The sequence below is a fragment of the Rattus norvegicus genome, chromosome 7, assembly GCF_021556685.1.
Source record: "Rattus norvegicus strain SHRSP/BbbUtx chromosome 7, alternate assembly SHRSP_T2T, whole genome shotgun sequence".
Classification (NCBI taxonomy): domain Eukaryota; kingdom Metazoa; phylum Chordata; class Mammalia; order Rodentia; family Muridae; genus Rattus; species Rattus norvegicus.
Genome location: NC_141540.1, coordinates 132,069,284 through 132,086,081, shown reverse-complemented (window position 1 = coordinate 132,086,081; position 16,798 = coordinate 132,069,284). Strand labels below are relative to the sequence as shown.

The following is a 16,798-nucleotide window of genomic DNA, read 5'->3' as shown; positions in this document are numbered from 1 at the left end:
ACATTGGTGATTTACCTCTAAAAACTAAGATTGGGGATCAATACTTCATTGGCAACATAGCAAACATAGTTTAGCTAACTAGCTGGTAGCATCTGTGTGGTAGGCAAAGTGAATAACTTCTGTCAGCTATTGGACTGGGCCTACTGCCGGTGTCCACCAGACTCACATTCTTTACTGAAAGTCATGGCCAGCACCTCTTACTTCAAATATAGCAGGAAGCTCTCCCAACATGGTTGCTCTTCCTGGGGCTCAGGAAGAGGAAGCAAAGGTGAAAGAAAGCAAAATGTCTCCATGTCCAAGTTTCCCTTGGGTCTCATTAAGTCTAACAGTGTGAACGCTATGTGAAAATGAATGGGCTGAGAGGTGGCCTAAGAAAGGTGACTTACTGAAAGAGTGAATGGACAGCTTTGAGAATTCAGACCTGTCCTAAGGAATGTTTCTGTCAAGCACTGTCTCTCTGATTATTTATGGCATAGCCTTAATATACCTGTGGTGGCATCTAAAGATCTGTAGACACAACTGTTCCCCAAGGCATTCAGTTATAGAATCTCATAGTACCTATGAACTATGGTTTTATCTTCTATGGTCTTGATGCAGTTGAAAGTATCCGTGGAATATCTATGGGGTGAGGACCTTGGGGGTTGGAATGAAGATGAAATAACATATAGAAAATGCCTAAAACAGCACTTGCATGTATAAGTTTTCCTTGTTATGTCTTCTGATATAATTAATAAAACCGTAACAGAATGAAGATTGGAATGATAGAGCTTAGAGAACACTAGCTTTGTGTGTGTGTGGTGAATTTAGCCCTGGAAAGTTAAATGGAGTAAGCCCATCAAGAATAGAGTAGGCACAATGACCATGCAAGTACCCAGGAGCTACTGGCTGGTTTTGTGAGAATGGCAACATATATATCAAGAATGGCAAATACATATATGTATTGCACGCACAAATTTTCTATGAGTAAGGCTTGTAGTAGCAGGTTTTGTGTGTCAACTTGACTTAAGCTGGAGGCATCACAGAGAAAGGAGCCTCCCTTGAGGAAATGCCTCCATGAGATCCAGCTGTGAGGCATTTTCTCAATGAATGATCAAGGGTGGGAGGGCCCATTGTGTGTGGTGCTGTCCCTGGGCTGGTGGTCCTGGGTTCTATAAGAAAGCAAGCTGAGCAAGGCAAGGGAAGCAAGCCAGTAAGTAACATCCCTCCACAGCCTCTGCATCAGCTCCTGCTTCCTGACCTGCTTGAGTTCCAGTCCTGACTTCCTTTGGTGATGAGCAGCAATGTGGAAGTGTAAGCTGAATAAACCCTTTCCTCCCCAACTTGCTTCTTAGTCATGATGCTTGGTGTAGGAATAGAAACGCTGACTAAGATAGGAATGGAGTAAGAAGAAAAGACTAACTGTGGGCCAACGAGAAAACAGCAGACTAAGATGAGGAGGCCATAAAAGGGCTTTGCACTCTTTGGCTGGAGAGCAAGAACATGCATGCATGGAGAGATTCTAAGCAGAGGAGAGCCTTGCCCAGAATTTCCATTCGGTATCTCTCTCTGGATGCGTGGGTTCCCAAACTCCATGCATCTGTATAAGAAGGCAGCAGTTACAGATGTCTGATTGAGATGCTAGGTATCTGAACTCTGCCACTAACACTGGAGATTTAGAAAAGGGGATTGACTCTTGACATACTCAAAAGAAAATTCAACAGGCATCAAAAAGAAGTGACCAAGCTCAAGAGAAAGGCGTCTTCAGAGAATTTGAAGTGTCTGCATGAGGAACCAGGTAGAAGGTACTTTGCATAGGAAAGAAGGTAACTGATTGAGACAAGGTGATAAGCTGGTGTGGGCAGATTGAGCTGTAGCAGAATGTTGTATGGGCATTTGGGGGATGCAGGTATGTGATAGCCGAGGCTTGGGAGTCAAGTGAGGCAGTAAGCATCAAAGATATGGATAGGGTAATACGTGGTTTGCAGCTAAGATCTTTACTGAGTCCTTGACTACCCTTGTTATTTTGCTCATCAAATAGTACGTTCCCATCCTTCAAGTTCTATTCCCAGCATCGAGTCACAAATACTCAGGGTAGGCAAAGCACTTAATGTAACCTAACTTAAACCTCTCTTCATTCAAGGAAACAGAAGTCCACATACACCATATCATCTTCCCAGAGCACTCTAGCTGGCTGCGTATTCTTTAGACCTCTCCTGTGGGCTTCCCATGCGGGGCGCTTTAGCACAGCACTCCTTGCAGACATTGTTTTTTTTTTTTTTCTGGTACCTTCAGGCTCTGTCTTCTTGCCTTAGACCAGGGAGGGCAATGTGTCAGTGAAGACAACCTAGAGACATGGATAATTTTACCAAACCGCTGAGAGCTGGCTCATTTCCTGGTCAGCACATTCCTGACTACACATGATGTCCTGTGACGATCAAAATTCACTGGAGGACTGCACCTCCAGCCCGCTGCACTTTTCTCTTCACTGTTTCTCAGTTGGAACAATGACCTAGACTCATCACTGGAAATTCTGAAGGCACAGGAGAGAGGGGCAGAGTGTGCGAACACACCCATTAGGCTTCCAAGGTTTTTTATGTTAATTATCCTTTGCCCCTGCCCACATATCTAACACCATCAAGGCAAGAATACAAAGCTTCCTAGCATGGCTCCTTGTGTCCAATGATGTCACTTTGTGCTTTCTTCTTTAAATGAAGCTCTAAGACATCTAGAATATAAACTGATTTCATCCGCTCAACCCTCTGTGGCAATGACAAGTTCAGGAAAGCAGTACTCCCTCCATTCTCCATTGCTCTCAGAAGCCATGTCAAGTAATTCTAGACTTACTACATTCATTCCTTGCCCAGTTTAGCCATGTTTGATAGTTTTTTGGGTTTTTTTTTTGTTTGTTTGTTTTTATTAACTTGAGTATTTCTTATATACATTTCGAGTGTTATTCCCTTTCCTGGTTTCCGGGCAAACATCCCCCTCCCCCCTCCCCTTCCTTATAGGTGTTCCCCTCCCCATCCTCCCCCCATTGCCGCCCTCCCCCCAACAATCTAGTTCACTGGGAGTTCAGTCTTAGCAGGACCCAGGGCTTCCCCTTCCACTGGTGCTCTTACTAGGATATTCATTGCTACCTATGAGGTCAGAGTCCAGGGTCAGTCCATGTATAGTCTTTAGGTAGTGGCTTAGTCCCTGGAAGCTCTGGTTGCTTGGCATTGTTGTACATATGGGGTCTCGAGACCCTTCACGCTCTTCCAGTTCTTTCTCTGATTCCTTCAACGAGGGTCCTATTCTCAGTTCAGTGGTTTGCTGCTGGCATACGCCTCTGTGTTTGCTATATTCTGGCTGTCTCTCAGGAGAGATCTACATCCGGCTCCTGTCAGCCTGCACTTCTTTGCTTCATCCATCTTGTCTAATTGGATGGCTGTATATGCATGGGCCCATGTTTGATAGTCTTACATCATTGACGTAGCACTATGATACTGTCAGATTTAATCATAATGTTTATGTAACATTGGAATGTGCAAAACTCCTACTCTGTTTCTGTCCCTCATATTAACACCTTAGCAATAATGAGCTCATCATTTCTGCTCATGCTTAGCAACTGGGCATGACTTTATGACTACATTGAGTCATAAATCACCCTTTGAGTTCTCCATGACTTCTTTTATTTTGATGACTTGAAGTTTGTCAAGAACTTGAATTGCCCTCATAGCACTAAGATTCTATTTCCAACCTCGTTTCTTTCCTATAGCCAGGAAGCTCTTTCTGGAGCCAGACATAGTGAATATGGACCTATAATCTGTGTACTTAGAAGGAGGAAGCAGGAGGATCAGAAATCTAAGATCATTGCCAGTCTTGGCTCTATAATAGGCTCTCATTAAAAACAAGTGCTTCTTGGTAAGCCAGGAACATAAAAGGAGGAATCCGAAGAACAAATACGCAAAGAGTAAGAGCAGTGAACTCCCAGAAGAACCTATTATGTCTTCTATACAGGTCACAAAGACGCATGAGGAAGCTGGGCATGGAGACATCCCAGCACTCAAGAGACAGAGGCAAGCAAATGCCTGAGAATCAATGCCTGCATCGTCTGTGTAGTGAGTTCCAGGCCATTCAAGGCTACACAGTGAGACCCTGTCTCAAGACAAAAGAAAATATGTGTTCTTCAAGGAACCTGATCTTGAAGAATAGATGAAAAACACAAGCGGGCACGCACACGCGCGTGTGTACACACACGCACACACACACACACACACACACACAAATGAATTGGATGATAGCTGATCCTAACATGCCTAGTCCACATAAGCCATGAGAGTCCCTGGACTATGAGAGGACTTCAAGGTTGATAAGAAGAAAAAGACATAATCAGGTTTGCATATTTAAGATATTACTAGAGCTGGAGAACGGAATTAATGAGAGAAGAACAAAGGGATGAAGGGACATGGGTAGCCTAGGCAACAAGAATTATCTTGATGACAGTGGACATAGATTTGGGGTATAGGATGAAAGGAAATAACAAGACCGAATAGATGGTTGGGTGACACAAGGGAGCAAGCACATGACAAAATGACCGTTAGGCTTAGCATGTGGCTGTGCAACGTCACTCTAGACTGATGTATTCGTTTGCTTTTCTGTTGCTGTTCTAAATGATATAACCAAAACAATCTGGAGAAGAAGGGGTCTGTTTAGCTTATACCTCCACATCACAGTTCACTGGGGGATGTCAGCATCAGAATCTCTACAGGAACCTGGAGATAGGAAGAGGAGAAGAGACCATGGCTGAACCCTGCACGCCAGCCTACTACTCAGCTCACTCAGTCTGACTCAGTATAGAATCCAGGACCACCAATCCAGGGTTGGCATCACACACAGTAGACTGTGCCCTCTCATATCAATCCTGAATCAAGAAAATGCCCCACAGCCTTGCCTACAGTCAGTGCGGTAGAGACATTTTCTCAGTTAAGAGTCCCTCATCCCAGATGATTGTAGCTTGTATCGCATTGACAGGAAAACTGGCCAGAGCATCCACCTCTTAGAAACATTTTCAGTGATAGGAGTCTGAGACTCTTCCCATTCTCCAGCTCTAGACCGGGCACTAACAGGCCAGCATTAAGCTCTAGGCCAGGAACTAGCAGGCCAGCATTAAGCTCTAGGCCAGGAACTAGCAGGCCAGCATTAAGCTCTAGGCCAGGCACTAGCAGGCCAGCATTAAGCTCTAGGCCAGGCACTAGCAGGCCAGCATTAAGCTCTAAACTGTGCACTAGCAGGCCAGCATTAAGCATTTTTTTTGTTACTCACATCCCTCTTTTATTTATATCCTCATTTATTCCTTTTGAACTCAAAATACATACGTGAAAACTTTTCTGAACTTCACCAATTAGTTTCAAAGGTCAACAAGAAGGTAAAAAAAGAAAAGAGACAAAAATTATGTATCTCAGATAACCCAGATATCTTATTTACTGTTCTAGTAATGTGAAGAGACACCTTGGTCAAGGCAACTTAGTCAAGTTTCAGAGGGTCAGTCCGTGGTCACTGTGGTGGGAAAGCAGCCAGGCATGGGACTGGCATAGTAGCTGGGACTAGCTTATCCGTAGCTTATCCAGACAGCAGGCTGAGAGAGCAGCCCTGGGCCTGGAGTGGACGCACTAACGCTCATATTCTTGTTCTAGAAGTTTGGTCATTGCAGGGAACCCATAAAAAAAGCCAACTTAGAATTCTGTTAATATTTAAATAATACCCCATTCTGTTATCTGTGAACAGAGGGTCTATACTCTGCAGAAGTGTTCGTGACGAGAACACAACCTTTGAGGAAATGCCACTAAATAATAATGCTGAATAAGAGCCCTGGTAAGATTTCAAACTGTTTTCTAAGTTTTAACAAAATGAAAATCGCCGTCTTGTAAGTCATATTGACCAAATGATAAAATATCTACCAATCAACAGCTAAGCGTCTGGCTGTTACATATTGCTCACTCTACCCCGGTAGATTACACAGACGCCCTCCTGTGTTCTCGGTGTGGTGCACGGGAAATGCCTGCTGCTTTGCTCCAAACTGTTGGTTTTAAAAAAAAAAAAAAAAAAAAAAAACAATCATAGTAACCCACTTAAAATGTCTCTTCAGTGGTTCAGTGGAACTAACTTTGACCACTATGGCTGATCAGGCTTGCGGTTTGAATAAATGGATTTAATGGGGGGAAGTGAATGACCCTAGCCAAAGGACAAGTCTATGTCAGTAAATAAACTGCAAGATTAATTAAAATGTAGCGCATTCTATGTGCATTTAGGGTTCTCATTTTTTAAAAGATTTATTTATTTATTCTGTATACAGTATTCTGCCTGCATGTATGTCTGCAGGCCAGAAGAGGGTGTCAGATCCCATTACAGATGGTTGTGAGCCACCATGTGCTTGCTGGGAATTGAACTCAGGACCTCGGAAAGAGCAGCCAGTGCTCTTGGCCTCTGAGCCATCTCTCCAGCCCAGTTCTCATTTTTCATTAAAAAAAATTTTTTTTTTTGAGAGCTGCAGTATAGGTCATGGGTACTAAAAAGCAAAGCTTTGCCTTTACTGGAACAAATGCAGAACTCGTGGTGCAGACTGGTGGTGAGTCAGGCTCGGCACAGCACCTGCCTCTCAAGGCCTCGCAGCACACCTCACAGGAGGTGTCACTGCTGCACACCTCCTTATGGAGTAGTGTTTTTAGGAAGTAAAAAAAACCCTACAGGATCACAACACATTAAAATCTGATGTCAAGCGTATTTTCCACAATGTGAGGGATTAAACCTGACTTATACATGCTAGGCAAGTTCCCTGCCACTGAGCTACTTCTATTCATCTCCCTCCCTCCCTCCCTCCCTCCCTCCCTCCCTCCCTCCCTCCCTCCCTCCCTCCTTCCCTTCCTCTCACTCCCTCTCTCCCTTCTTTTTTTTTCCTAATTTTATTTCAAGGTAAATTCTTGCTAAGATGTCTAGACTGGCCCCAAACCAGGAGTTACTTAAGCCTCTGGATTATAGGCCTGTGCTGCTCCAACCAGCTCAAAATCCTCCTTGGAATGAACTTGCTATATATGAACGACATTCGTACCTCATTTTTAACATATGAAAAGCCAGAGGTAGCTGCAGCCCAGCCTCATAGTTCTAACATCTTAGTGAACGTCAGTGGTATTCAGAGATTTTTATATTTGCTGTAATGGGTAATGGGACAAGATGATATTAGATTACTGTGCCTGATGACAGTTTATTACCTACATTCATAATTGAAGGAAATGCTTAATTTTAATACAAGATTAATGAAATAGAGGTTTTTTTTAATCAAGTTTATGGATCCCATGTGGAAGATGCAGCTCCCAGCAGTGAGCTCTCAATCTAATCCTTCTGAGGTGAGCAGGGGTTTCTCCAACTGACACAGCAGGGAAGGCCCCAGAGTATGAGGATGGTCTGGGCAAAGGCAGGAGATCCATTCTCTTCAGGAAATTAGACCAGATTAGACTTTATTGTTGCTAGGGAACAAGGTGCCAGTCTGCAGATGAGGCAGAAGGAAATGAACAGCCTTGGGTAACAAGACAAGACACGGGTAAGGAAGGAGGAAGGCACTCAACATATCCACCAGGGACTATAATCAATACCTTAAGGCTTTGTAGAGGGGTGTCTGCCTGGCTCTGGGTGTGAGTTGGGAGCAATCTAGCAGCCCCCAAGAGACAAAACAGTGTGAAGTGTATTTGTGTTGGTGAGTGTGAGGGCAGTGTACTTTGGACATGTTCAGAGTGGTATGCCTAATTCCATGAGGGTTACATGTCCTAGGATCTGATCAAGGAAGATGGATGGGACAAAATTCTAATCATGCTTTGATTTTAAAATAACATAGCGTCTGTGAATTAAGTCCTTTACTTCTCCAAGAATCACTCCATATTCTTTATAGATATGTTTTCTAATTACTCTCACACATTCTTAGATGGAAAATATTATATTATTTGATTGTAAGGGAGGAAGACAATGACTGGGAGATAGTTTATGAGACTTAGTGAAATGCCATAGCTCCTTCGTTCTGCCCTCTTCTCTCCTTTAGTGAAACTAATGACCTTTCTTTGACTACCTGACAGTCTATTTAAGCCCTGAGGGCCATAGAAAGATGCTCGCATCAGGCACTCATGACGCAACAGCAATAGGCACCCAGAAACCTATCTAGAAACACTAGGGCTTTATCAAGATTCATCCTTGAAAATGGAATACTAAAGGATGAAGATCATTAAACCAGAAACACCCTAATGATCCAGCTAGGGAAGGCGCCATTTAATTGAACTAATATTAAAACTCTCTCAGGATAATGGGTAGCAACATTCATTTTGTAACAGAGATGAGGTTCTGAACTCATGCATGGATTAATAAACTGATTAAAATCACTTCCAACGATTTTCTCTCTTAGCAGTTGATTTTGAGGGAAAAAAATCCTTATTTAAGGAGAGTATGCAATTAAAAATAAAATGCCTTAGTGCTTTGTCGGAATTTGAAACAGCTGCCTTTATTTTCCAAAATTCTTATTCTTACCTTTTAATACGTTTTTATGTGTATGAGTATTTCGCCTGCATGTATTTACATGTACCCTGTGCATATGTATATGTGATGTCCGTGGAGGCCGAAAGAGGACATCCCTAGGAACTGGAACTGTGACTGGTTTCAACTAGCTGGTAGGAACTGAAACTGAGTCTTGTGCAGAAGCAACAAATGCTTCTAGCCACTGACTTTCTTTCCTCAGCCCACCTTTTGATTCTAGTCCAAGAAATGCTAGAAGTTTGGGAACACAAACACAAAGTTAGTCACGGAGCTGGCAGTATACTTCAGCCATTGCTCTCTTTCTCAGATACCACCTCAGAGCATCTTTTATGTATCTCAACATTGGGTCACCCTGTCTTAGGAAGGTGAGAGTTCTTCATTTCCTAGAAGGATGTCTACTTCAGATCTGACCCAGAGAATGTGGCAAACTCAGACATTCTTTGCAACTGTAGTCAAGACACTCTGACACTCACTCATCACCAATACCGTCCACCGTGGTGGCTCTGTCATCATTACCTTCTTTGAAACCCATGAGCCTCTTTATTTTTCTCCAGAGTATGCCAATGAAGATCTCCAAAACGTCAAGACAATCAAACATAAACAGATTTTTGCATAGGAATTCTAATCATTTCTTGTTTTCACTGTGCAAAACTGATGTGGACCTTGGTCTGATTTACAGTAGGTTATAGTCATAAATTGTGTGGTGATAAAAAATTGACTAGATGCTTCCAGAATGGTTACAGAGATCAGTTCATTTTGTCTCTCTATATTCTTGCTTTTTTTAATCAATGTCTGATGATGATACTGCTTTTCAACTAGTTGCCTTGTAAACCCATACTAGCAAGTTTTATTATTTAGTAACCACTATTAGTGCTTTACCTTACCCAAGTCTATAATTCCTGCTGGGAAACAGATTCAGTAACATTTTCCGACATTCTATGGTTCTGGCTTAATACTGAATAAAAGACACATTAGAATATTCTGATCTTCAGGGGATAGCCTGTTACCTATGATCACAGGTTACCTGCATTTTCACATAAGGGTAAAAACTATTATTCTTTTTATCTTATTGTTTTTCTTATTGATCATGGCATGTGTGCATATGTGTATGTGTGTATGTGTACATGACTTAGCATCAAAATTTGACTTGCAAATTCTCACCTTCCTTTTGATTTTACTTAAGACTATTCTGTAGCACACTTCTCTCTCTTGGGCTGTTTTCACACCCTGTTAGCAGCTCTCCTAGGCAGGTATCCCAAAACTCTGAAATCTCTAACTTCTTAGTATCTCCAAGACAATCAAGACTTCACCTTCAAAGCTTCACAAAATGACCTCTCTAGGTATCCATATAGGGATAATCCTGAAGCACTCCTGGTATTAGCAGATCTCCTTAGTAGTGGAGGAAGATTCCATAGCCCCTTTCTTGTATCCTTAACTCTAAAGCACGAACTATGTAGCTGAAGCTGCCAGGTTCTGCTGCTTACTGGGACTGGAACATGGCTCCCTTATTCAATTACATTTTCACCAGCTTTCTGTTGTTGAAGGCTTCCTCCACTGCTTGAGCTTTTCTTCAACTCCTTTTTGCAAGTTAGAAGCATAGCTGGGTGGGATTCTGTCCTGAAGTCACCACTCTCTTCACTTCTTTTAGCATCAGGCTTTTCTTTACATTGTATATGTCTTTGAGCATAGTGTGTAGCTCTGTTATACTTCCTGGTGCTCCTTTTCTCCTTAAATTGTACATTTTGTATTTCCCCTTGCTCAGCTTGCTTTGTTCATTATAGATCTGCCTAAGAGTGACCACTAATAACCATATAACAGAGTCAATACTAGGCTGTCTTGAAATCTCCTCTGCCAATGCCATTGATTGAAAATTCTGCAACTTAAGATTTTTTTAAATAAGACAAAAGACAGCAATGTTCTCCACCAAAATTTCACAAGAACAAGTCTTGAGGCCACTTACTAATATTCTGTTCTGAAACCTCTTGATCCAGGCCTTCATAATCTACATTACTCTCAGCACCAGTGAGAGCACCGGTGTCACAGCCCTACTAGGATGGCCCATTAAGCTCTGCTTAGAGCATTTGGCTACTTTTGTCATCCAAAATTCCAAAAGTCCCCATTCTGCCAAGTAACATAGTCAGGCCTGTCAAAACAATATTCCACTTCCCAGTACCAACTTCTGTCTTAGTCAAGTTTTCTATTTCTGTGAAGAGACACGGTGACCACAACAAATTTTATAAAAGAAAGCATTTAATTGGGACTGGCTTACAGTTACAACAGTTTAGTCTATTATTGTCATGACAGGGAGCATGGAGGCACACAGGCAGAATTAGCTAAGAATTCTACATCTAAATCCATGGTCAGCTGAAAGACACGGGGGCTAGCTTAGACTTTGAAACCCCAAAGCCCACTCCCAGTGAAAGACCTCCTCCAACTAGGACACATCTACTTCAACAAGGTCATACCTCTTAATACCCCCTCAAGTAGAACCACTCCATAGTGACGAAACATTTAGATACTAAGACTATGGAAGCCATTCTTATTCATCCACTACAGTATGCATGAATGCTGTTAATAGGCATCATTCATTGGACTATTTTTCTTCATATTACATTAATGTGCTTGTCTTCCTATGTTTTATTATAATCAATCAGGAATCTAAGCATTATGAATTAATATTCCTCTCCATTATGTTTGAAATTCTAGCAGGAACCAAAGTGGGCCTCCTTTCGTATAAACATACAGTGTCATGGCTCAGTTCAACTTCAGATGGAGGCCAAGAGGACTTTGCATTGTACTTTTCAAAAGTTAATTTTACTAAATTTATTTTGCTGAATAGCTAGATTACTGGATAAAATAAAGCAATGCAGTATGAATCCCTATTTTTAAAAGCCTGCTGTAATTAAATACTGAAATAGCAACTCTTTTGTTATTCTATTAATTACTTACTGAGTTATCTGTTGAGTCTTAGGACATTCTTCAAGCGCATATATATATATATATATATATATATATATATATATATATATATATATATATATTGCATTTCCAAGTGTCTTCTTCCTTCTTCAGTTTGCACTGCCTTTGAAATGTAGTCTTTCTCACTGAGGAAGATTTGGAGTCTGTAAGTCTGTTTTGGAAGAACGAGAGCTAGGCAGGTCTTGGATGATATATCTTCCTTAATATAGGTTCACAGTGATGAATCATGGTTCAACAAACAAGAACAGTTTTAGCAAAGCAACAGATGATACAAGCCCAAAGGCAGCAGTGAGGTTAATGGCTGGAGATCGCTGGTTGTTGTTATTGTTGTTGTTGTTGTTGCTGCTGCTGCTGCTGCTGCTGCTGCTGCTGCTGCTGCTGCTGCTGTTACTGTTGTTGTTGAGACAGAGACTCACTCTATAGCCCAGGCTCCCCTAGGATGGTTATCCTTCTATCTCAGGCTTCAGGGCACAGAAGCTAAAAGCATGTGTTACAGCTCCTGTTTTGCATCGGTATGCACGGAAAATGTGGAAAGATGCAGGAACCCAGAGTTCTTATGGCAGAATTGGAGAAACGTATGCAAAGAGCCATCACTAATAAAGCAATACACACTGGTAACAGAAATAGGCCTGGTGGGGGCACTTCCAAAGCATTTGTGAAGTCTTGGGGGTGAGGGGAATCCAATAGTACAAAAGCACAAGACAAAGCTTCCAACATGATAGAAAACATTTTGAGAGGCTGTTACAAAAACAAAAGCATGAGTGCTTGGAAGTCCCTCAGAGAGGAAGTCAGGGTAGATTTCTGGCAGTACCCTACGATCCACAGCTTAGGGAAGGATAGTGTGTTGAGAGCCCAGACTAGAACAGATTCCAGAAAAGGCTAAGACGTTGACAGGGGAATGGAAATGTTTCTGAGAGGTGAACTTGGTGCCTCCTGCCTGAGATGGGCTGGAGTCAGAGGAATGAAGGAAGAGGGACAGATTAACTGCCCATCTGCTCCATAAGGAAGTCTCAGAGAAACCGTTTACTCATGAGGCACAGGCACTGAGCAGAGGTGGGTACAGCCAGGAGCACTGGGAAGGCAGAGTTCAAAGCCAGGATGAGGCACCACCAGTGAGCTTCCTCTGCAGCTAAGAGCAGTGTCTGGTGCTGAGGCTCCACTAGTCTGCGGTGGGGAGCAGACAGATCCTTGGGCAGCTTTGCCACAACAGTGGGACTCAGGAACCCCTAATTTTTATGGGACATTTATGATTGGTTGTGCTTAAAACAAGAAGGGCAAGTAAGATAGCCCAACAGAGCTTAACATGCATTCACAGTTTAGTTTATTTAATAGTCATTAGTGTTCAAAAGAAATGCGGGTGATCAGAAACGGATCTCTGAAATACTTAACCTTCCACTTTGCAAAAGTCATGAAGATCTCTTCAGTTGCCACCGCCTCTGCCTTTACAACTGGCCAAACAGCTGCCTCATCCTTTGGCTTCAAGACAGGAGGTGAGAAATAAACAGTTGGTTCATGCATGTGTTTAGAAACGTCTGGGTCCCGTTCATAATACAGTTAGCATTGAGCCAGCTGCCCCTCCAGGAGGTTTCATGGAGTCTCCATGGAGGCATTTATTTTTGTTTCTCCCTTTTTATAACCAAGGACTCCAACCAAAGAGGTTTGGTGGGTTTAGAAGGCCCCTTACCTTACCCCTGCATAGAGCTAAGTCCTAAGTGACAAGGCTGTACCTGTCTCTGCCCACACGCAGCCCTATCAGTCATTGTCCATTGCAGAAATTCAGTCTGATGTGCCTCTGCCAGCACAGGTGCCAGACAGCCTTTGAGAAAGAGAAAATAATTTAGTCAGATACGTTAAAAGCCTAGTAGGGTACGTCTTCACTTGTCCAGCAAACCCGAGCTTCTCTTTCTGAAACGCGTTGTCTGAAGCAGTAGTCCACTTAGGACTTAAGTTTGTTTGCGAGTTGGTTGGTCTTGTTTGTTTACATTGTTTACATTGGTTGAGAGAATCATTTTCCCCATGTATGAATGGGCATTTTTAACCTACTTAGTAAAAGAGAGTGGGTGAAATTAACCTGGTGAGAGAGAGGCCCCCACTTAGTGATGTCAAGTGTGAAGGAATGGGTGTTTGCTAAATGTCTCATCTGCTGGAATTGGGGAGAATTAGCAATACCCACTCACCCACGGTCGGTGTACTCAGAGACTTGATTAAGATATCTCCCCATACACGATACTGACAGAAACTGTGTACAAGTGTTATGCCAGCTGTGGGGGAAAAAACAAGACACAATGAGAGTCACTTGTCAACAGGTTTATTTTTAAATTTTTACTTGCATATTGATTGAATTCATAGGAAAGTCTCGTAGTTTTCAAAAGAGTCTGGTAGTCGCTAGTGTTTTGGAATGTAATTAGAAGTGGGCAAAACTATTTTTTAAGCATTAGTAAAATTACTAGTATCAGTTCTGAATGGGAGCCTTTCCGGTCCTGTTCACGATATCATGAACACTGTAGCAGTCACTCTGCCCAGAGCTCTTGTACAGAGTAGGTCCTAATGCTCACCAATACAGTGGGGAAATGATTGATTTATATTTTATATGTAAGCAGTGAAGTCGTATCTTTTATAAAACAGATATTCCTAGTTGTGTCCGAACTCTTCATGTAACTTTGCTTGTAGATTTGTAAATGTAGAAAAGAAAGGGTAAGTCTGTGTCTACAGTGTTGGTGGGTGCCTGTGCAGTTCCCGAGGGGGAATGACCGTTGTAATCTTGCATCCACAAATTAAATGTTCTATGGTGATAGTGTGTGCAGTAGATGAGGACAGAGACAGACATGGAAAAATCAGCTCAGAGACCAGACCCAGCTCAAGGATAACGTTTCAACCTACAGCATTAACTACTAATATGGAAATTATAACCATTTCTTTTTTTAATTTTTTTGGGAGGTGGTTATTATTGGGTTTTCTTTTTACAATTTTCTAAATGTATTTATTGTGCAAAGGGGTAGGGGGCCCGCTGTGTTTCAACATGGCTTCCAGACACAGCCTGAGATGCTCGACTGTCTCCTTGCTCCTGGCGTGAACTGAAACTGCACACACTGATTCACAGTGACTGCCACTCTGACTGACACCCAGGCTCCTTAAATACCTGATGGGGAAGAACAGATTTCCTTCACTGAGAGCAGACGTACAGTGTGTATCCCTCTACTACAGCCCGCAGACAGAAGCTGTCAGGCTCCTGCTATGGCTGGGCAGTGGCCCTAAGGATGAGAGTGGGGCTTGCATTTTTAACATATAGCATTGGTGCTTAGGCCCAGTTTCTAGGAACTGATTTCTAATGTTTCTTTCTAGTACATTTTTATTTTACAACAATACAGTGCCCCACCCTAACAGGGAAGGAAGAAGAAAGGTCTCTCTAAAAACAGAACAAGTGAGTGACTGACATAAATAAACATAAAACCTCAGGTGGCAATGTGAGGTGGCAGTTAGAGCTCATGTGTGCCTGCAGGTAAATGAATATGTAGATATTTATAAGAATTACAGTCATGATAAATTTAGAAGTAGTGTCATATTTGGACACCATGTAGTAATCATCATCTGTAGATACAATTTAATCAATGTACACTATTGCTATCTTCAATGCAAAAATCAGGAACCAGTCTTTGCTGCTGATGGTACAGTTCATCCTTTATAGAAAGGGCAGAGGAAAAAAAATGCAGAAAGATTACTTAAGGGACTAAAGTATCAGACAAAACCAAGCAAGTCAATTACTCTTTGTGGAATGGGAAAGAATGCGGAGGCTGAGTTTTACCGTGAGTTTTACTGTGAGTCTGTTTGTGGATACTCCACAGAGAGCTTATTACATAAAGAGACTTCCCTAAGAACATTCCCTCACTCAGCCCTCCCACTGGCTTTGTGAGAGAGGCTGTGCAGAGGAGGACTCCAGAATGCCGAGGCGACACTCAGCAAACCCAGACAGCTCAAACACAGCAAGGCTAGGATTCGAATGTTTATGAGATGTCTGGGTAAGGCTAAGCAAGTTGAAGGAAACGAACTAAAGGTAAACCCGGACCAAAAACAAGAAATATGTTCTCCCAACGCCTCTAAGACCAGACTCACTTTAAGATGCTATTTGTGCCCTCCCCTGTCCAGCAGAACTGCATTAGCTTCTTCTTACTGGTAGGAAGCTTTTCTAAGTCTGACTTTATTTTTTTCTAGTGAGTTTCTTTTTACACAGTTGGGATAGAAGAAGTCTCCTGGCAGCCATACTGTAGGAGGGAAATAAGACTGGTGTTCTAGAATTTAAACTTGGCCCTGCAGAGGGCCTGCAGAAGGTACGGGACCCTGTCTGGGTCTTCTAAATTATTTTCTAAGTTATCTGCAGCAGGCCATTGGGATTTAAGGAAAGAGGCCATAAGGTAGGGAAGAGCTGGAGGAATGTTGAAGGGAGAGTAACTACTGTACCATGCAGAGCCTAAGGTACTGGTCAGGGTTGAGCAACATATTTTAGCCACTCATCCAAGGGACCCGAATGCCTGCATCCACCCAGCCAGTTTTCTGGGCTGAGATCTTGTTCGGGAGGCAAATTTAAGACTGGGAGCTACTGATGCTGCCTCGCAATGGTTTAATGAGACACGATTAAGGAACTGGACCATTTTCTACAAAGTCAAATTCATTGACTTCTGAGTAGAAACTGAGAACGTTCTAAATTAGCCTGTATCGATGTTTGAAAGATTTTTTTTTCTGGGGGGTGCATTGAGCTACACTCCACCATCACTGGGTTACAGAATGACAACAGGCCACCTTTTCTTTCCCCTGGATTCTTGACATGAAACCGGGGCCTTCATTTCTCTCCTCTATAGCTGGAAACATTTGGATTTTTTAGAACCAGATCTGCTCTAAATATATGAGTCCCTGCTTGCCCCCATCTCTAAAAAGCAACCTTAGAGATTTTTAAGGTAAATCTCCTCCCTCCAGCTCACAAGAGGAGTGTGTCTGCTTCTCAGAATTAGCACATGGCTGCCTGGTTTTTAGTCTTACTTGTTTCCCTGAGTTCTGACCCCAGCTCCCCAGCACTTCCCACAGTTGTGCATGGTCTCTGTCTGCATGCATTAACCAGAGTTTAGCATGGTCTCATGGGTTACACAATCTCTCCTAGAGCAAGACTGCCAGCCTCCATCACACTTACAGCCACCTGCACGGCTAATAGGACCGTTGCCCTTTCCTAGGATATTTTAAGGATATAATTTAAAGCAAGGCTCTCTCTGTCTCTTCTGTGTGTGTGTGTGTGTGTGTG

The 16,798-nt window shown here is 42.5% G+C and overlaps 1 protein-coding gene across 1 annotated transcript in view; it reads left to right on the top strand.

The window, feature by feature from the left end:
* Positions 1 to 16,798, top strand: part of Slc2a13 (solute carrier family 2 member 13) — a 318,829-nt gene that overhangs the window by 244,604 nt on the left and 57,427 nt on the right.